General features: G+C 40.9%; 1 long non-coding RNA gene across 1 annotated transcript in view; it reads right to left on the bottom strand.

Annotated features, from left to right (window-relative positions):
• Positions 1-277: 277 nt before the first annotated feature.
• The window catches only part of LOC308200905, a 43569-nt gene continuing 21970 nt past the window's right edge, over positions 278-21876 (bottom strand). Inside the window, exons 5-12 of the long non-coding RNA XR_013955907.1 lie at positions 19572-19698; positions 18402-18625; positions 17275-17401; positions 16833-16909; positions 11386-11536; positions 9876-9963; positions 1839-3416; positions 278-957 (exon numbers count right to left, since the gene is read on the bottom strand). This is a non-coding gene — a long non-coding RNA (uncharacterized lncRNA). The remainder of the gene's footprint in view (positions 958-1838; positions 3417-9875; positions 9964-11385; positions 11537-16832; positions 16910-17274; positions 17402-18401; positions 18626-19571; positions 19699-21876) is intronic.

Below are 21876 nucleotides of genomic sequence, written 5' to 3'. Positions count from 1 at the left end.
TTCAAAAGTACATTCTGAAACTTGCAAGCTTTTTGGTTTGTGTGTTGTTAAAAACACACCTGTTCATTTGGGTAGAACAGAGGAAAAGGCATGCTAGACCAAAGCTTTTCTGTCTTAGTATATAAGATAACAAAAGGCCAAATGTTCTTTGGCTCACTTACATGACATCAGTACTGTAGTATGCAAAATTCCCTGTTTCCTTCAATATTGCTGTTTTAGATACTGAGTGTCCCTTTGATTACAGGCCCAGCACGTTGTGGTCACTTGATTGAAAAAAAAAATTGAATAACCCCATCAGGGCTTTATTATTACATTCCGTATTAAGTTTAGTTTTGTTTAAGACAAGAAAGCTTGAATCAGAACTGCGTGCCAAGTCTTTACAAGATCCCACTCATTTGGCAAAGGAACTGCTTTAATTAGATCTTGTTTTCTGTACTGTGTCACTACAGAAGAGAGAGCACATGTTGCACTTGTAAGCGGATGAAATAATTCACTCACATTTTTGAAGCCTTTGCTATGTTTTCCTTTCCCTTTGAAAATGACAGTAGGCTGTTGAAGATTCTCCCTGGGATGACAACTATGCTTTGCAAATGTAGGATGGTGTTCAAAAGTTCAAGTAAAACAGACTTTAAAAATTAGTAATGCTCTCTGATAGAAACATGATTAAAAAAAATCATGACTTTGTCAAAGCTTTTCCCACAGGTATTGTTTTAGCCAAAGTTTTACTTGTTTTTGTTGTTACACTCGTTTAACGTTACTGTTAGATATTTCCTCTCCTATGAGATGATTTTATAAGATGGAGTAGTTTTACTTACAGTAGATGCAGTTGTTGATTGGTCTTGGATGCTTTCTAAAGCTGTGAACTGTTGCATGTCCTTCATCTGTTGCATGTCCTTCCCTGTAAATCTGCACTTTGCTGAAGTGATCTGGAGTTCACCCGAATCACAAAAACCAGTCCTATCCAGAGAATAAAGCATAAAGAAAGTGTAGAGCACATCTAGAGGAAAATTCTTCAAGATGGACAACTCTCAATAGCTGTTTGAACTAGCCCCCCTCCCTCCTTTTAAGAATATTAATTTAAAATTAAAAATATTTAAAGAACTTCAGATACAAAAGAAAAGATAACCTACATGATGCAAAGCCTTCTTTCACATTTTGCTTCTGTTCATAGTCTATTTTAAAATAATAGTTTAAATGTATTTTTGTGCAAAAAAAAATGTTTTTTCTTTTTTAACCATTTTAGTAATTTTAAAGTAAATTCTAGTAATTTTAAAGGCTGTTGTATTTGTAGTAGCATGTTTGAGGACTCTTGCAAGCCTGAAGCATGCTGTTTTCAAGCTGTTACCACTCAAGAGAGTGCAAAAATTATCTCCTCCAGACCAGGCCATTTGGGAATTAAAGCCTTTCTGAACGTACTTAGGAAGAATGATGCTAGTTAGATCTGGTTTGCAGGATGAGTCCTACCTGTACATGTTAAACTGGGATGTACAGGTTTAGCACGGTTTGAGGTATTTTGTTGTAATGCCAGTATAGAACTTCATTGCTTGAGACTCTGATGATATCTGAGATTTCCCCCCCACAAAAAAAAATAAAAATCTACTATTTCTTTTTTATAAGTTGCTATTTTGTTTTTTGTGGGTGAAAATCTGAGAAGTGTTTTGTGGTGATCTCACCTCTTTTTTTTTTTCTTTCCTCAAATGCTTCTACTGATTATATTTTTTATATTTTCTAAATACACAGCGAGTGCTTTGTACGAACATGGCAAATCATCTCTTTTCAGTGCGGATCTTGTATCATGGTTCTCTCACTGTATAAACACTTTATCTCCAGCCTCCTACCTGTGCTGTTAGCTTGATGGATGACCTCTAAGAACAATGAACTTTGCCTGTGATCTCCAAATAACGGTGTAGCGATCAGGATTTCCTCAGACAGATAAGGATGTGGCAGGTGTGTTAGATGCAGGTACGAGGTATGCAGGCATAAACACGTGCACAAAGGAGACTCCTTCTGAAGTCTGTGGCTTGACCTTCCTTCCCCACACACTTCTCTACAAAACAGTAGGTTTCTTGCCTTCAAAGACTGCTAGGTTGGGAAGACTGAGTCTGCCGGAAAGGCAGATAGCCACTAAACAAGGGCATGGGGTAGGCAGCAGATCTACCAAATTATACAGCAAAAATACTAATGCGTAAACACTACTTATTAAATTGCTAAAGCTCTGGGTCAGAATTAGCAGCTAGCTGAGAACTTCTGCTTGGAGGCAGCAACCTCCGTGGAAATACCTTTGGTAGTAAGGTGAATGCTTGTCGGTGATTCTGGGTCTCTGCGTGTTAGGACTAAGGAATAATGTAGAAACTTGTTTCATCAAAAAGAATATACCAGTTTTCAAGAAAGAAGGCCCTTCCAGAGTAAGCTTGGATTTAACCAGTACCTCAGGAGATGCCACTCAGATAATTAAGGGATTTGTAGAGCACTGTGAGTCACAGAACCTGTTAAGGGCATTTGGGCCGTGTCAAACTCATCCAGCAAGCCTTTCTTCTTCAGCAAAATGAAAGCTTTTTTTTTTTTTTTTTACCCCTAGGCTGTTACAGCTCTTCACCTTTCCATATGCACAGGGCTGCAGCTGTTCTAAAAGCAGAGATAAAAATAATGCGCCTCTTTCCCAAGAAGCATGTCCCAGAGTCATCACTTTCTCGTTGCTGTCTTGGTTCTGAGCATGGCGCTACGTAACGCTGTCTAGTGGTGCTTCGCTTTTGCCTTGCCTTTTGCCTTGTCACTCAGATATTCCTTAGTGTGCATCGTCAGACTAGGAGCCATTCCTCACCTCTGTTTATTTCTATTTCTCCTATAACGCTTCCAAGAATCTCTTGTTCTGACTTACAAAACCAGCTGGAACTGCAACGTCGCTCCATTTTAAGCTCTGAATTGTGTTAGCCATTACATTGGTTCCACATGCTGCCTGGGTGGAGACTTCAGTTCAAATTCCCAACACGGTCAGTCAGGCCAGGAATTGCAGCGCTGTGTAAGTGGTGGTGACTTCCTAGTTCTTGATTACATTATGCTAGAAAAGAAGATTGTTCCCAGAGCAATTTACCAAGCGGGGAAAAATGGAAATAGAGTTCAAGGATGACCTTCCACCCCAGTGATCTATTTGGCTGACGGCTGTTATTGCTCAGCTTCTCTGTCATGGGTTTTGCAGTAGTCAAGTGCTTTGTCATCGCTACTAAGTGGAAAACTCCTGAGCTCACTAAACAGTTTATGTGAGGGTTTGGGGTAAAGGGAGATGCATTTATGAATGTAGCTGCAGAACAAAGTCTTCTTGAAGGTTACCTGAATGAAACATGGGTCCTATCTGAGCAGACTTCAGATTGAAGTTTTACATTCAACACGCTTCAAGTGCTGTTTCTGAGCCCGAGATCCTGAGATAGATGGAGAAAAGGAGAGAGGAAAAAGGGAATTACTTTGCAGCATTGCAGCATGGCAGCAGGAAAAGAATGTTGTTGAGATTGTCTCCAAGAGAGAGGCAGTGCTGTAATCCTGTTTCATTTTCGTACGCAGAACTTGAAAAGATTTTTCCTAGAAATGTGTAATGGGACTGTCAGAAAACAGACCACTCCCCTTCCCAGTAGTTTCCTGCTGAAGTCATTTAAGGCCTCTCACGGCTTTCATCTGTGTAGGCACTGAGAACTCATCTCATGGGCCAAGTTTTTTTTTTTTTTTTTTTTTTTAATGGAATACAAGCAAAAATGAAGTGCTTTAAAAAAAATCATTAGGAAAGAAAGTTGGAAGTTTCTCTGCAAGAGAACCTGGCTCACCACTCAATCAGTTTCTCATTTCCGTTCTGTTTCCGTCAATCCCAGCAAAGTGGATCTAGGTGTTTTTCTTGTTTTAGGTACTGCTAAAAGCATGTATGTGAGCTGCCCAAAGGGGCGGGGAGAGAAGTTGTTCCTTACTTCACTTCTGGGACTGTCTGTTCAGGGCTTTACACAGGAGGTGACTTGGAAAGGCTTGTGAATTCCATTTACTGTGCACTCGGACCTGATGATCACAGTAGACTGAACATATAAAATCTGCTCTGCAGGCAACAGCCCTTGCTCAGTAGCTGTTTAAAAAAAAAAAAAAATCCCTTTGTGGAGCTGGCAGATAGCCTGCATTCACAGAGATGGGGATTTTTGTTGGTATATATGCCATGTTTAACACAAATGATCAAGGCAATGTGCTTTTAAAAGAAGCCATTACTACCCTGAATAAATGGATGCTACTCGGCATGCATTTTATGGTTGGATTGAATTCAAGCCTCCCATTCTGAAATGGATAGCTTTTTTGGATTGCATTCACTTGTCTCTCAGACAAATCTGTAGTGTAGATTTGTTCCTTAGATGAATGATGCACAATTCATCCGGTTTCTTTCAAGTTGAACTCTGCCTGGCAAAGGAATGATAAATGTTTTTTTTTTTTTTTCCTTTCTCCTTCTGTCTAGAAGACCATGTCGTACTGTGAAAGATGAACTTCATTCTCCAGACAGATGAACTGCATTCAAAGGTGGATTTACTGATACTTGTTTGTAAAGCTACAGCTGTGCCGTAGGCACCTCATCAGACAGACGTATTTTGTGGCAGTACCGAGCCTTAGTCTCCTATCAGCCCTTTTGTAAGGCTTTAATTGGAAGCTGTATGCCCTTAAAGCCAGAGGGGAGTCTTCTCTATTGGGAGGGAATTTTCCTATTTTCTTTTACTATTATTCTTTGGGGGTTGTGATGTATATCACATACAAGTGTCTCAGCCTGAAAGCATGAAGAACTTGATGAGGTTAGCAGGCCATTATTAATTAATTACGTATGCATTTAAGAAAAGCAAATGATGGTATTTAAGTATGCCTCCGGCATGCTATGAATGCAATCCACAGTATTTATATGACATTTAAAGTGTGTATTTGCATTTACTATGAAATTGTGCATACCTGATGTGTAATCTTCTGCAGTTTCTTTGATTCAGTGGATAAGAAAGCTCAGTGAGATGAGCATGGCCTACAGAAAAACTTCATGACTGCTTTGAATTAAATTCGCCATCAGGTCCCTGCAGCAAACTTGGGACTGACTGTCAGTTTGGGACAAAGTGACATATTCAGAGAACACTCAAGTTTGCTCCAAGTATCTGATCTTTATCCCGCAGTGCTAACTGGCTCTGAGCATGACTTGACCCAGGCACTTCCCTATGTCCCATCTGCCCGTGTGATGAGAACATATGTTAGAGGCTAGACAGACGAGACGTCCTGCAGCCTTTCAGATAAGGCTGACGTGACATGAGGACACGTGGCACTTTTAGACAGTGTGGATCCAGGTTGTCTGCAACGGCAACCTGGACAGAAGTTGGGTCATGTCACAGTACCTGCTTTGAGAAGCAGCCATCTCAGGTACAATTTAATCGTACGTCCAGTGCTATAGATATGTGCCTGTTAATGCTGAGAAATTAACCAAACTTTCCCAAGGCTTTAGGATCCAGAACTGTGCCTACTTGCTAAGGTATTTTCGTTTATCTGTCTTGTTATTGGCATGCATCTTGTTGCTCAAATACAGTGTTGACAAAAGTTCCTGTCATACTGAAAACAAGATTTGAACTGAATCCAGAGAGCGTGGAGCCAGTGCAGCTGTGTGATGGGGAGTAGCTGGTACATGCTTTCAAAGACTTGAAACTGTTAAGCACATATTCAAGGAAATGACATCTAAAATGCTTTTATTTCTGGTGGTAACTGATGATTTTTACCAAGTACAGCCTTGATCCTTAGTATAACCTCTTGTATCAAGACTATAAAACTATCAGACTCTACTTTAATGAGTTAGGGTTGTTAATTAGAGATGCCTTGTCTGTTTTTTGTGATATGCATGTACACCGGTCTATGTTAATAATAGGAAGCATGTAATTCTGAAACCGTTTTTCCAAAATCTGTCTGCTGTTTGGTCCCGTATGCAAAGGATGGCACCAGTCACCCCAAGTGACTAGCCTCAGATACTCAACCAGCTGTGTGCTGCTGATTCACGAGTGACTGGTGATGACCTAACGACCAGTCACCACTAGTCACCACGCAGTCTTAATGCAGGAGCATTCTGATACGGAATCCCTTTCTGTGTGCGTCAACCCCTCGAAGAATCGGCAGCACACAGCTGGTTGAATATCTGAGGCATGCAATTGTACAGAGGTGGCAAAAACCTGCAGAAGCAGCGTAAGCCTTCCTTCATAACAATAAAAGAGAGTTGCTGGCAGAAGGTGATAGTGTCAGTGGCTGTTTAGATTAGGGAAGGACTGGGTGTGTTCAGCAAGGGGGATAGCATTTGTTTAGATTTTTCTCTCCTGGGAACAGTTTAGTATTTTGAGTATGTTTGGGAACTCCTTTTTTCCCCAGCAGGCTAAGATGCGAGCTGTACAGTCTGTATTTGACAGAGTAAGACTTAACAATGTTTCAGAACAAGTAGTTTCATATCCTATAATGCTATTTTTTTTTCCACCTGGATGCCTATATAGACAGTATTTGTTCACTGACTTTTCTTTCAGCTTAAAATACACAAGAAGATGCCTGTTTCAGCCTGTTGGGGCTGACAAAATACTAAAAATGGACAAAACCATAGAGTGAAATGCAGCTGAAACCAGTCCTGTACACGGAGTCCCTCTGTGTGCTATATCCAAGGGAACAGCTGGAATCTGCTACTGACAACACTCCTAAAAACATTTTTTTTTCCCCGTCTGATTGTATGCTTAGTGTGCATGCCCTGTCCAGCAAAATGGAGAGCTGAGAGCTGAGACTTGTCTCCTTTTCATTCACTGGCTGCAGGAAGGTTATTTACAGCAGCATTGTTTGAGTCATTTTGTCACAAGCTAGTTCAAAAGGCATATGCTGTATGTAAAACTTGCTCTAAGAAGATCAAAAGCAGTCCCAGAGAGACATACTCATGGAAATCACCATTCAGAGATCATGAAACAAAAATGCATAGCTCTGAAAGTAAATGCTGAGACCCCCAAAATAATTGGCAAGGGTAATGGAAATTATTGAAAGAATGAATGGGAGCAGCCACAACTATTGCCAAAATCATTACGGTCATCAAGCTGAAAAATGAGCCTGGCAGCGGCCATACATCCAGATGGCCAAACAACACGACTTATTGGTAATCCATCTATTTGCCTGATTGGAATCTCCTCCACCCACCAGCTCAGGGAAAGACTCCAAGAGGTCCCAACGGGGCTCCTGAAATGAGAGGCACTGAGCTCCTGCAGTTCTCTCGCAGGGAACGAGCCTCCCCCAGCAGGTAGCCAGCCACCACCAACACCGCGGGTTCAGTGGAGCCCTATGTACAAATGTCACATCATGATGTTAAAACAGATGCTTTCTGAACCCCATAGACCCTGTATTCCATGTGGCTGGGCTGAGGTGCTGTGTTTGCTGTCAGTATGGCTAAACAGCAATTAAGGACTCCAGGAGGTCTCGCTGAGAATTTATGTACGGGCCTGCACAGCTTGCCTTGCAACACCACTTTTCCCAACAGAATATGATTGCTGTAATATGGAAGGGAGCTTTGCTCTACACACGCTAAGTACTCTTATCTCTCAAGTGGCCTGACTAACATAATTAGATTAAACTAAGAGGAATTGGGCCTATCCTTGTCTCTAGCTTAGATCTTGCCACTCCTTTCAGACCCAGGGAAGAGACTTCAAGCCTGCCTGTTCCTTCCAACAATAATAATTCCCCATAAAAATTATATGTGTTTGTTTCTGATAAACTCTGCTTCCCTTGGTACAATACCATCATCAGTTCAATCCTTAAGCCTTGATTGGCTTGTACATAAATCAGAATAGAGGGATCTGACCTGAACTGTTAACTACATTAAAAATATATTCATACATGCCAAAGCTACTGTGCATTAGTGCAAGATGACTCCTCCAGATGACTCCTCCTCAACATCTGAGCATTAAGCATTAGGTTTGGGAGCCTGAGGTCACTGTTACACAGAAGATACAGGAACACGCAGGGCACGTGTCCCTTCACATAAATCAGTCCCTATGGCCATAGCTGTAATGGAACTCGCCGCTTTTTGTGACCAGATCTGCTCCTCAGACCAGCCTCAGGAACAGTGCCTGACACGTATAGCAGGGAAGCAAACCTGGGCAAGGAGCCTTCCCCGCTTGCGTGGAAACAACCAACTTTCCAGGTGGAACTCAAGGAGACTGAAAGGGGTCCTAAGACTTAATACAGAAATCAGTAAGAAGCAGCCATTTCCTCTGGGATCCCAGTTTATCATTAGTTCACACTGACAAACCAAGTTAATGTAGGAAATTCAGAGCAAGGAGCAGGTGAAGGAAATGCAATACACATAGAAAAAATGAAGCTTCTTCTTCTCAACATGTCTTTTAAGGAGGAGATTAAGAGGCAGAATTAAGCTTAGAGAGGCAGCGAGAGAAATGAATAGCTAACGTTGTTCTGGTATTTCTTTTCACATTTGTAGGAACTACAACTTTTGAGGTTTTTTTCTGAAAGTTGTCCTTAATGTGGCACTATTTAATAATGTAGATAAAATCAAATCCAAGTGGTTACCATAATATTAAGTTATCCTCTCCACATTGTATCAATCCTCTTCAAGAGACATCTTTCACCATATAGCATCTGCTTTATTTTTTAAACAAAACTATTTAACGTCCAGATCATTGAAAAACTACTGGCAAGGTAGAACCAATAGACACTGACATTACAGCAAAACCCATCACCTTTCTTTATTTGTAACCTTCTCTTTGACACTCATATTTCAATATTAATATCTGTTCACACTGCCAAAAGTCATGGGAACCAGTGGCAAAAGCTTGATGTAGTAACAGTAAAACTGGAATAGCTGAAACTATCCTAGATGTCCTTTAGCAATACGTCAGCAGTATGAAGTGAGGCACGCATCAGCTGCATTAGCAAAGTAAAGCTGCCAGGGGCTCGTTCTCGCTTCCTCTCCTGTTTAAGTAAGCCTTTAAAGGACAAACAAACCTCCCCTTCGGAATGGAACTGAAACATACTGCAGAATGATTCACGCCAAACAAATTAATGCTTTTCAGTTCCAATCATTCCCTATTGAATTGAAGTAGTAGTATGCTGTTTTCATCTCATCACTTCCAGAAAGCACACACAAACGAAAGAGGTGATTTTAACACTCACGCAGAGCATGTAGCCAAAGGAACAGGAACAATTTTATGATGACTGAGCTTAAATCTACGCCAGTTTACAACTTTCTCTACAATTAGTTTAATTTCTCCACTTCATTCCTGAAAAACTGACCCTGCGCGAGAATTCCTGTGCATTTCAGCTATCTGCAGTTTCCATGTTATTTGTCACCGAAGAACTCAGAACACTTATAACCCTTCTCCAGTTTAATCTTATTGCTACTGAGATTCCCACCCACCTTCACAGGGGCATTCAACTTTTAACTCCCATCTGCAACACCAATCCATCTTAACGGGTATCAATGAATATGCAACAAAACGTTAACGGTCATTTTGAGCACAAATGCATGCACAGGAATACTCCCCACCTATTGCTCATACACAACTGGCTCTTTGATGATCAGTGGAAGTAATTTGACAGCTTCGTAGCAGCACTAAATAGTCATCTACTTAGCCTAGAGCAAAAACCGAAGCAGTAGGAATACACGACATTTGAATCAGCATTTGTTAGCAAAAAGTTTCTCTTGTGACATGGAAACGTTATTGACTGCAAATATTTGGAACTTTGATAATGCTTTAGTTAAAGCTGGTAAGTTCTGCAAAAAGTAATTAAACACTGTGATTAGGGCAGGGATTTTGTTAACAGTGGGAGGGAGCTGTCTCTGTGTGAATGACCAGTGTCAACAGTACCTGTGCCGTTCTGTGAAGGTTTCTTCTTATAAACACCAGGCTACTTCTTTGATTTTTTTTTTCACATGTACAACAGGAAGCTCCAGTCCTGCAAAATATATATTCTGATGAGATTGTAGTCTGAGATGTTGCAACAGTCATGACACTTGTTTGTCACATACAGTTTCCATGTTCTGTGAATGAATCTCCCTCCCTTCAGACTCAGTTCCATAGCGAAAACACTTTGCTTGAGGTCTGAGTTTGCTCTTTCCTTTCATTCTTTCATAGTCCTTGAGACGTGAGAGCTGATACTCATGTTCATGTGGAATAGCATGGAATTTCACAGAACATCCTATTAATTACAACAGGATCATTTGATATGACATATATGCTATAGTTAGCATTTCTGAGGTCTGTCTGTGTTGGCTAACAATTCTGCCACAGAGTTATAAAGCCGTGGTGAAAAGCAAACCTAGGTGAGACCTGAATGCATTTAAATTAATTTTTTTGGTATGTTTAAAAAATCAAAAAGATATGTAGGAGATTTTTCCGTATTACCGTTAGTAACATAAAGGTGTATTTTTAGCAGTATTTAAAGTTCAATTTTTCATTAGGTTTGGGATCTATGGTAAGTCTTTCCTTAGTAAAAAGAACCAGCAAAGTCTCTGTTTTCCCAGTGGTGCTCATTACTGACGCAGACTTGCTGTCAAATTGACACCTCACTGCAGAAATGCATACAAATCAAAAGCCTTCACATACAGGAAATTTAACAATTTAGCAAACAGGATATATAATTCATATAGTTAAAAATGACAGTAGGCTCCAAAAAAAAAATCTTGTCAGCTTGAGTTTTTTTTTTTTTATGTAAGAAATTTAAATATCGTTCTTGACATATCGTTCTTATGTATTGCCAGACTGTCTGAATTCAGTTCTACTATCATAGCTGCCTTCTGGTTGAAAAAAAAAAATCCAAGTGAAGCCATTTTAATTGTCTATATTAATATTTTTAAGTGGAAAACCACACAGAATTAGTTGCAATTATAAAATTACAGATCAGACTGCTTTAAATTTAGCTCTCTAATATATATGTGTGTGTGTGCGTGTCTAACATCAGCAATGTTGAAAAGTCTAAACATCAGGTTTCACAGTAGCCAGCTGTTCAATAGTAAACATGCTGCACCTTTCTACTAGGAAGAAACAGATGAATTATTTCAGTTGTCTTTGTAATTCTGATACAAATCCTCCTGAAGCCAGTGGAAAGATTTCTCTTAAGACAGCTTATTGGGACTTCATTGTACATGTGTTTGTCTCACTGAGGTGAGTGCCTATTTCATCTTGTTTTTTCAGGACTTCCAATCTCAACACTACAATCTGTAAAGCATTTTTTTTTCCTTGAAACTGAGATAGTATATTAAAAAGAGAGCTATTGGATAACAACAGACTTTTGTTACTGCTCCCTGGCAAGATTTCAAACTGTATAAATTCTAAGTTAATGCTTTCAATAAATTTTGAGATAAAAAATCATACCAACCACAAAAAATGTCCTTAGGTGACACCAATAACGAAGGAGATTCACTTTGGACAGGCAACAGGCTCACTGCAATTCTTGCTCTTGCAGGTGTGCTCTCACAAGGCTGGGAAAGTCTTTATTTTTGGGGGTTTCCATGGAAATGTTGGCAGGCCTAAATGGAAACAAAAATATTTAAAAGGATATGTTAAAAGAAAGTGTGATTCAAATATGACTGAAGTTTGTATTTTTCTAAGAGTAGAAAGCAGAAATGTTGTTGTACATGGATTTTAAAATTCCATCTAAATTAAATCCAAGGAGAAATCCAGGCACAGTTTTACAAACCATTATGGGTTTGGCATCATAAAAAACACTTCACGGAAGGCCTTTTAGGAGTAGGAAAACACTGACTGACTCTTTTTGTGTTTTGTTTTCAGCAATAGGCGGCCGTTTTCTACAACCTGAATTTCCACACAATCAAAATGATCTTTGCAGTGAAAGTGGTTGCTACCAAGAGCACGTAACACAAAATTCTATGTTAAAAATGACTCGGACAGCAATGTGAGGGCAGCCCGGGCGCTGCGTTAGCAAGCTCGTGAAGGTGAACAGATCCCCGGCGGCCTCAGGAAAAGCCAAGGGGAAGCCCTCTCCTTTCTGCTCTTGCAGTGGGCTGGGAAGAAGGTCTGAGGTGGGAAAATATAACACGTGCCCCTTCCCTTTGCCTGCTTTTGCTTCAAAGGGAAGGCAGGCAGTCGGAGGGCCTGGCGCTAAGGCGGTTTCAGGGACCTGATGGCAGTGCTATTTATACAGCAGGGTTGAAAAATAGCACTTGGAAGTGCCTCTGTTATAAGGTCCCGCTTGAAAAAAAGTTCCACATCTGTGAAAACTTCCAAAAATTGCTTTCCTCAGTGTAGAAGCCGGATATATATTTGTTGAATCAGGCTCTTAATTAGGTAGGATACAAAGGGCTTTCTCCCCCCGTGATACTTCCTGTGCAACAACAGCATCCCCTGCTTTCTGCTAGCCCTGCTAAACCTTGATGTGGATTTTTTTTTGTTATTATTTACTTCCATGAGGAGACCCTAGCAATTGACAACTGATCCCTTTCTTCCTCCCTCCCCCCTTTAATTTTTTTTTTCTTTTTTTTTTTTTTTCCAGGGTAAATTTCTTCCCACTTTCTTGGGCTGGTCTTTTCATTAAAACAAGTTCTTCAGCTGACCCCCAATCATTTGCCCTTCCTGTCCATTCTTGGTTATGCCAAAACTGTTAGTTCACAACAGGAAACCAATAGCTTGTGCTATCAGGAGACATTTCCTTCACAGCACAAAACGTCTGAATAATAATTTCAAGCAAGGCTTCACCCATTTCCTGTAAAAGGAGGGAAGTTTGCCTATCCTAGTCCCTCAGAGCTCTTTGTTTCCATCCCTTCATGACGTAATGCTTTCTGCGTAGGGAAGATGGATCATTTTCCCCTAGCAGCACTAAATTCAACATCCCGTGTAAAGACTTGATGCTGCTCTTCAGCAATGAAACATACAACGTCTACAAATAATAAACAGATATGCTATAGTTTATACTTGTGGTGTCTCTTTTAAAAAATAAATTAAACTTTTGGTGTCTGGAAAATAGCTGCAATGAAAACATGAAGGCTAAAGACAGCCTGGTTTATTAAATGTTTTACTTGCAGAGCAGAGCATTAACACCACAGCTGTTAACTACTGCATATCCTCCCGGCAGATATGCCAGCCCAGCCGGCATCAGCTCTTGGTGAGCGCTGAAATGCCCATTACATGGCGCTGCATTTTACAGGAACACTGCAGATAAACTGTCTCAGGCACTGAGTCAACACATCAATTAAGCACATGCTTAACTTCATGGATATCTAGCAAAAAAAAAACAAAAACAAAAACAAAAACAAAAACAAAACAAAAAAAGGAAGCAAATGCTGAAGAATGAACAACTTTCTTAAGTATTATGCAACATCAAAGGCTTAATACAAAGACAGTGCTGAATTGTTAAAAACGGAATTATCAAGCAATGCACGTGCTAATATTCCAGTGCTGGAACATTTAGGGATGTTCAAGATGCTTAATATTAGGTAAAGCTGTGTTAAAGTAGCCTTTAAATAAAGAAGACATAGAAATTGGTACATGGGAAAAACTGTTTCCATTGAATCCTACTATGACATTTCTTAACCTGTTTTTGTTAAAAGATGCAACCTGGAATGAGGATATGTGTTTTATTTAATTTCCTACAGATTTTTTTTTTTTAAACAAGCTTAAAAAAAGGCTTGTGAATGACTCTCTTTATCAGCTATTGAAGCAATCAAGAAAGCTTAAAAGGAGAATTTGTCAAAAAGTGTAAGTTCCTTAAAATAGCTATCATCACAATTACTATTATAGTGCAGTCTTAATCACATCATTTGTTGTCACACAAACATAATAAATTTCTCTCTCCGTTATTCCAAAGACAATACAATTTTTATTACATTTGTGTTTTCTGTGTGGTTGTCATTCGAGATGTTGGAGCCAACATGAAGTTCTGCATCTGTCTCATTCTAATTCACTCGCCCCAGTCAGGAGCCCCAGCACTGTGAACTTACCATTTTCCTCCCTCCTTTAATAAGCACCCCATGCATTTCCTACTGCATGCCTCATCAGCTGGGAAGCCACAGGTAGAAAGCACCTTCCTTCACACAGAGTCCAGTCACTTTTTTATTAGCTAGATAAACCATTTTAACACCTCTCTGTGCTTAAGAATAGCAGCTTTGCATTTCAGTGTCTCTTGTTTGAAAGGCAAGAATGCGGTTTTCTTGCTGACAGCAGGCAGGACTCTGCATTTCATGGTATCCAGAAGTACATTTCTCTGTTACGGAGCAAAGCAGCAGGGACTCTGCACTGGGGAAATTTCACCCATCCTTACAACCTTCAGTCGTCACTTTCTCCATCAGTGACTGTAAGACATGAGATATCAGTCCCTCTACATTTCTTTCAGAGGCCCTGTATAAATGGATTTTGATTCACTTCAGCTGGGGCTAAGGGCAACATTTCCCCCTCACTGTCTTTCACAGATCACAAAATCGTTTTCTAAAGGAAAAAAAAAATCTGTAAAATGTTGTTCAGACTCTTTTCTAATTGCAAAGTACAACCTTAAATTGGGACATCTTTTTGAAAACATTCTTTGAAAGTGGTACCCCAACATTATTATTGCCATTTCCTTTTTCTTTCTTTTAAATCTCAGTTTTGAATCCCCATCTGGGCGTTTAACTAAGTTACATTTAATTGTCTAACAAGACTCCAATTTGTTTGCTTATTCAGAGGTTGGTAAGGCCAATTAGTTCTGGCCATTCATCGCCAAAGCAGAACAACAGGTGAGCCAGAGGATGTTCTGAGAAAAGCAGTGCAAACGACTGATGCCCAAAGAAATCAACTACTCTAAGACTGAGCAGGCTGAATACATCTCCTTGTGCCTAATGGCAAGAAAAGCTAATGACAGTGTTATTCTACTGGCTATTAGGAAAATATAAATGCCAAGGTATAAAAATGAGTATTTAAGAAAAAAATCAGGCCAAACATCAGCGAAAGCTTCCTGTCAATCCTGTAGTTTAATATCACAGAATGATCTTTTATAGAAACTGTGGGAACACAGTGTCCTTTTCAGCTTGTAAAACTACATTTGCAAAGTGCTCTGGAAAGGTCGGTGGGTAATACCACAGACTGGCAAGAAGTGACATCGAAGTCCTCTTCTTCCTGTTATAAACTTGTATCATTCTGTATACGCTTCAGTAAACTTCACTAAAAATCCCATGAGAATAAGAGTTTGCGCAGGGTATTTATATTGCTATGGAATAGACTACAGCACTCTATCCATCTGTCAAAACACACAAGTAAATCGTGCTTAAACCTAATTCTCTTGTTGGTGAACTGAGATTCATAAAAATTAGGAGACTTGACGAAGGCCAGACAGGAATAAATGAGAAAGTAGAGGCTAATGGAGCAGAGTCTGTTAACCATTACAGAGGCTGTAACTGCGTGTTAGCTTCTATGACAGACCACACAGTGCTGGTGTGCAGATGGTCCTAGACTTCTCTGTTATACGTACCAAAACTGGTGGAGAATATTGTTCACTGGTATGGCTGGAGGGGAAGGGAAGGTGGTACAGACACCATCCTAATAGACCAGGCAGTGTCAGTAGCTAGGAATGATCAAATGTCCCTACTAAACTCACAGAGGCACAAAAGGAGCTAATAACTGACATTTTTAACACTGGAATTTTCAAGCAAGTCAAACCCTAATTTTATCAGAATAGTGATATAAACAGCGTATCATATAAAACTCCTGGCTTAAAGTCCTGCTAGGCAACAGAGCAGTCTTGGAAACTAGATGCCTTTATAAGCTATGTCCCTTAAGTAGGTTAAATCCCTCTAACACCTTTCATGCCAACATTTCTGCTGCATAGTGCTCAGGCTCTCATTATGTTTGACATTTTATTTCCACTATTGAATTGTCTTTTCCTTGTTTTGCTCATTCACAGTGCATACTGGCCAACCTACAAAAATGTAATTTGAATGTTTTAAAGTAGACTAATATATTTTGACTGTATCCTCACTGACACAGAGGGCTGTAATGCAGACAGCTGTTCATTGTTACTATGTTAAATAAAGTAAAATTCCCTTGTGATATGCTATATACTAGCAAATGATGTAATGAAATTCTGGCCATGTGAAAATTCTGTCATTATACCACCCAGCATCCCCACGAGCAGGCAGAGGCCAAGTCACTCGTCTGAGAAGCCCCGTTAACACATCATCCGTACTATTCAGAACTGTAATTGGTTTAACCTGACATGCTGCTCATTTTCTGTCCTGCATGCTCCAGTAGTACAAGTACACTCTTCTTTCCACTCTACTGGAGAAAAGGTGTGTGAGACAAAGCCAATTTAACACATTTCTCTGCACTCTTCTTTCCCCCATCCCCAGCTGTATAGCTGTTGTATCACATCAGTGCTTCTGCTTCTGGTGTGAGCCCCCACAGCAGTTGTAGGATCACAGCTCAGGAAACAGAAATGCAGAGTTGGGGTGAGACCAAATGCAGACTGTTTAAGTCCACTTCAACATTGAAACTGGTTTCTCTCAATGCTGTACCTGAAGAAAGTGTGAAAATAAAAGAAAAAGAGAGCAGAATGAAGGGAAAAAAGTGGGTGAGCTTTATGTTGGACACACTCTGACTACAAGCAGAAATGATAACCTTAACTTAGGTGGCTGTAGGTCAGCCTTGAGATTTACCCAGGGTGGCAAAAATACAATGCAAATGTACGGAGGAAAGCTGGGAGCAATGTATGGCCCGTGTGTCCCCATTACATTTGGGGAATCAAGAAAGGAGCTGAGAGCAGACACTGTTTTTACCAGGGGAATTTTCAGGCAAGAGAAACCAAATCAAAAATAGCGAACAATTTAAACTTTCAGAACTTACAGAGAGGTGCCCAGCTCTTCAAGGAAAAATTCAAAGGTGGGGGTGCCTTCCAGCCAGTCACGTGCTGCCCAGGAGACCTGGTTATGGAATCAAGACACTTAAGTAAGCCAACTGCCTGGGGAAATTGGGCACTGCAATACAACTCTAGCTGAATTCAAGGAAGGTTTACAAAAATTTAAGCCTTTTGTGCATTTATACTTCTAGTAGATTTGAAGCATTTATCTCTTGTCCTTTTTGGAGCCCATGCAACATACTAATTGGTGGAGGGTTCACACTGTCTGGAAAATGGTAGGATGGAAAGGAGAAAGTTCTGGGTCAGTCAGGGTACCTGGGGAGAAGAAGATGGAGGGCAGCCATTCCCGGTAAACGCATGGCAATCCTGCATGGTGGTGGGCTTTCAGAATAGGGCCTCTAGAGCAAGAACATGAGTATTGCACCATACCTTGGTGTAGGATGTTAGTCCCCTTTATCAGAAACTGATTTGGAGATCTCCAGCTCTTCCAACTGTGTGGCAGGAGTTCAGCACAGCTAGCAACAGCGGGGGCTGATTTCTGTGGTGGGTTCATCACCTGCTGAAACAAAAGACAGCAATTAGCTGAAGCGATTGCAGAAACTGAAGTTAGGAGAAATCCTTAGAGTACGTGAGGAGAGAAAAGCTTTGTGCTGCAAAAGGCAGAGCTGTACAAGAGTTATCCCCATTTGCCTAAACAAGGCGGTAGAGCTGCGCAGCCCCAAGCACAGCCATGCAGATATACCAGCACTACAATGACCTTTATGCAAAGCACCAAAACGACACAGCTGTGTTGCTCCTGGCTCTGGAGAAAACTTGCCTGGAGCCAGAGCAGGTATCTCCACTATGCCACGCAGACATACCCAGGAGCCACTGGAAACAGGTTAAAGCAGCCTGGATGCACCTGAAATGATTGACATGACTTCCTTACCACGGCTCATGTGAGACAGGCAGAAACAGTGAGTCCACAGACACCAGTCCCTAAATCACTTTGCATGATTAAGCATTTCAGACAAGGGGTAAACTCTCATCTGAGCTTCAGCCTTGTTCTGCTGCAGTTTTCTCTTGGTGCTATCTGTTCTTTCCTAGAGGGTTCGTTGCAAAAATATCAGTGGCCTTTCACTAGCAAGGATGGGGAGGAGGAAGAACACCATATGTCATTTCCCAAGTGTGTTCATACCACATGCCTCTTACATGTTTACATTTCTTGGCCATGGTCTGAGCCCAACCTCAGGCTAACCTTGAACCTTGCAAACTAAACACAACTCTGCGAGCGCAGCTGGAACAGGTGGGAGAGCCAGATAACAGAAAGAGTCCTCTGCAGTGTTTTCAGAAACAAAAGAAAAAAATCCCACCCCACCCCACCCCCCAAAAAAAAAAAAAATCTGTGCTGTTAGAGCTAGCCTTGCTACACTGACAATGTTTAATTCTGGAAATAGCAGTGAAGTATGTTCACCCTCTCATATCATGAAGCTGAATGCGAACAGCTTAGCTTTTTTTTGCCCAGATAGTGTAGAGGACACCAGCACCTTAAGGACAGAGGCAGACTGCTGACTTACCTGTCCGTTCTTCCAGCTGAGCAACAACCCTGGGGAACTGTGAAGCAGGAAAGCCATTATACAGAGCTGCTCCTGCTCTGTAGTCTGTCTGGAGATAATAAATATATGTTCCTTTCATGTTCACTGGATGGCATCTGCTGTGAGCAGCGCTAAAGCTGTCTGACTCCCACGGAGCTGTGTCTATGCTCGAGCTCCCAGGAGAGCTGTTGACCCGATTGTAGCACCTGGGGGAATATCGTGTTAAAATTCCCGCGAGCAGAAATGACTGTGAAGCTGCAGGCTAGGATCCAGGATCCAAGCCTTCATGAAGCACTTTTATTTCTGCAAGATAATTAGTGGTGTAAATGAATTGGCAAGAACCGTTTTGCATGAAAGTCCAATAAAAAACATTTTTAATTCTGAACATGGCCTCTGAGATTGTCTAATCCTGAAATACATGTTCTATATAATCTCATTTTTTTAATTCACTTAATTTGTAAACTAGCAGGTCTCCCCTCCCCATTCCTGTGGAAGACAGATAACACTTTATGAAGTATTTTGGCAGAAGACACAGCTTATTGTATTTATTGGCGCCATCATAATATGTTAGAGTAAAAGGGAAAAAATTAAAGCTATTAGAAAGAGGTCGAATTCCAGCCATTTCTCTAGAGTAAGGTTCAGTTTTGAAGTCATTTTTCAAAAGAGGTTTTACATTTACAAAATTTAATGAGGTTAATTTGAAATTGAATGAGCTAATCATTGGTTTGATATTCTGGACACTGCAAATTTATTGCTTCCTTCAGTGTGATAACATGATTTATCAGCTTTCTTCTGCTACCTTGTCAAAAGAATAATTTCTATTTCAGAGAGAGGCTCTGGCTTCCATGTTCCTGAAAGCTTGCGCTATTCCATTGTCTTAACGCTGGAAAAACCGTCTCTGGGAGGCTGACACACCCTGTTAGCAAAAGTACTGGGTCTCAACCGCCTTCTCTGCTAGTGCAGGGCAGGAGGCATCAACCACAGGCCATGGCCTGAGCAAATATCTGACACAAGACATGAACAAGGCCACCAATGCATCAGTCCAGGTGGTAAGCGTGGAAAATGGGATGCTGCTTACTGATCATTACCTGTCCAGGATTACTGTGCTTAAGCTGAGAGTCATTTTTTCAGAGAACTGAGCATGAATCCTACCTCAAGTAAATTTATTTTTCTGTGGCCTTTCTGGCATCCTTTATAGAATAACTCCCAGGAGGTGCTGAGTTTGAGTGCTTCCAAAATTTGCAGGTTTCACGTTGTGGCTTTGAAGCACATATACATCCTGCAAGGCAGAAAAGGGGAAAATAATGACTTGTCTTCAGCCCCTACATTACAGAGCGTAATCACATTCCCATGGAAGAGTTGCCCATACCTGAATGGGGCTCACTGTTTCAATACGTCTCCTAATGAACATACCCAAACTCCCTTCCTACACAACCAAAGCCCATCAACGGAGCTTACGCAGAGTGAGAACTGAGAGGGGCAGCAGCCCTGACACCGATGTTTATTATACAATTAATTAACTCTAGCTTGGTGTTAATCACTTGCATAGTCAACACAGACAGCAGAATCATACAGGAAGAGGACAATATAAAAGGAAAATATTCACAGTGATTATTTCCATTTCCATATTAATTGGAGGGAAAAAAAAAGGAAAAATTCAATCCCAAACCCGTGTGCTCTGCCCATGACTCAAAACTGCCAGAAGCTCTCTGCAATATTGCTCGTTTCCCCCTTGCCACTGAAAGCCAATACACACAGGCATTACGGTGGAGCAAGTCCTGTGAAGACCCAAGGTAAGCTGTCCTCCTACCCCACTTGTCTCACCCAGCTCACGTTCCCTATCACACGGCTTCACCACCGCACAGTTTCTCCCCTTCCCCATTCCCATTTCTGCCCTATGCACGGGGCACTCGTGAGCTTGCCAGCATCCCCTTTCCACCACCCCTTTTCAGAGGCCCGGTGAGACACGTGGGCCTACAAGAGGGAACTGCTTCTTTGTTGGGTATTTTGCTGTCTGGACCACAGTGTTTTGAGCTGCTGCTGCTTAGACTGTGAGAAAATAGCTAATGTAATACAATGGCTATCTCCACCCTGGAGCCTGTGGCTTTCCAAAACCACAAACTATGACTACATGACAACCAAGTTCCCTACTTTTATACATATATGTATGTATATATATATTACAGTATATTCATACTTCTGAAATAGATAATGAACAAATCCACTGATTACAGCTTTCCCAGAGATGATGTTGGTATAGGCTACAGAGCTGCAAGAACTTTGAGAGGAAAAACCATGCGAAAAGATCTCAGTTACACGGTTAAACACACTATGAAACTCTGCCTACCCAGCTAACTCTGCACATTGGCTTGAAACTACAGCTGCAAGCTGTACAAAGGAAATGACGACAGGATATAAAGGACTAGGGGAATATTCAGTATTTACTAAACAAAGATCTTAGTTTGAGCATGTATCCAGTCATACCGTAAGTATTTGACAGAAAAGGCTCCCCGAGTGTGGACAGGTCACGGAGTCACTGCTGTCATTTTGCAGTGCACATGCAATGAATCGCCTTGCATTAATATACTTGCAATAGCAGATTTTTTTCCTCCCATTTTTAAGTTGCTATTTCAAGCAAAAAAGGCATTAGCAAGCCGAAAGGCACCAATAAATATGGGAATAAAACCAGAAACCCTGAAAGACCCACAATCATTTTGAGAAGTACATTTCACACCTTAATTTTTCAAAGGAACTCTCTCTAGAAGAAATATTTTCAAGCTCAGGCCTAAACCTGTGTTAAAATCACACCAACTTGCTGGGATTTTACAACTTCTGACTTCTGTGGTGTTCAGAGCAGTTCAGAGCATCCTTAACATTACCAGGTGAGAGTTGTTTCTTTAACTCAGTGCGTTGTGTCCTTTTCTCGGGAGCTGAAGAAAAGGGCTATTGTAAAACATTATTATTTATGAGCAGTGTTATGGCATTTTTCAAATGACAGTGTGCAAGGGGGCCCATCTCTAATCAGGCTGCATGGAGCTTAGGTGCTGTAGTGACAGACTGTCACCTTTTAGTAGGCTCTAGTCGGAAGAGACAACAGCAGCAAAAGGGCAGAGACGGGCAAAAGAGATTAGACGATTTACCCAGCTTCAGAGAGTGAAGTCTGTGTCAGAGCAGGAAACTAAACTCAGATCTCCCAAGGTCCATGGGTTGCACCCCAACGTACTGTGACTTACAAGTAACTCATGGTCAGTTACTGACAGTTTAGATTTCAGTTACCACAGATTATCTATCTCCTCTTGCTTTTGCATTAACTTTCTAGGACTATTCAAGTGATCACATTTTACTAAAGCACTCATTCATAGAAATAAATTTTAAGGCCCCGATGCCTGAGCATCTGCAGAAGTCTTGGTGGACAAAAGATAATAAAAGGCATAAGAGAAAGGCTGTTATTCCATGC

The sequence above is a fragment of the Anser brachyrhynchus genome (genome assembly GCF_964034855.1).
Source record: "Anser brachyrhynchus genome assembly, chromosome: 11".
NCBI classification, from domain to species: domain Eukaryota; kingdom Metazoa; phylum Chordata; class Aves; order Anseriformes; family Anatidae; genus Anser; species Anser brachyrhynchus.
This window is presented reverse-complemented; position numbering and strand designations above follow the sequence as displayed.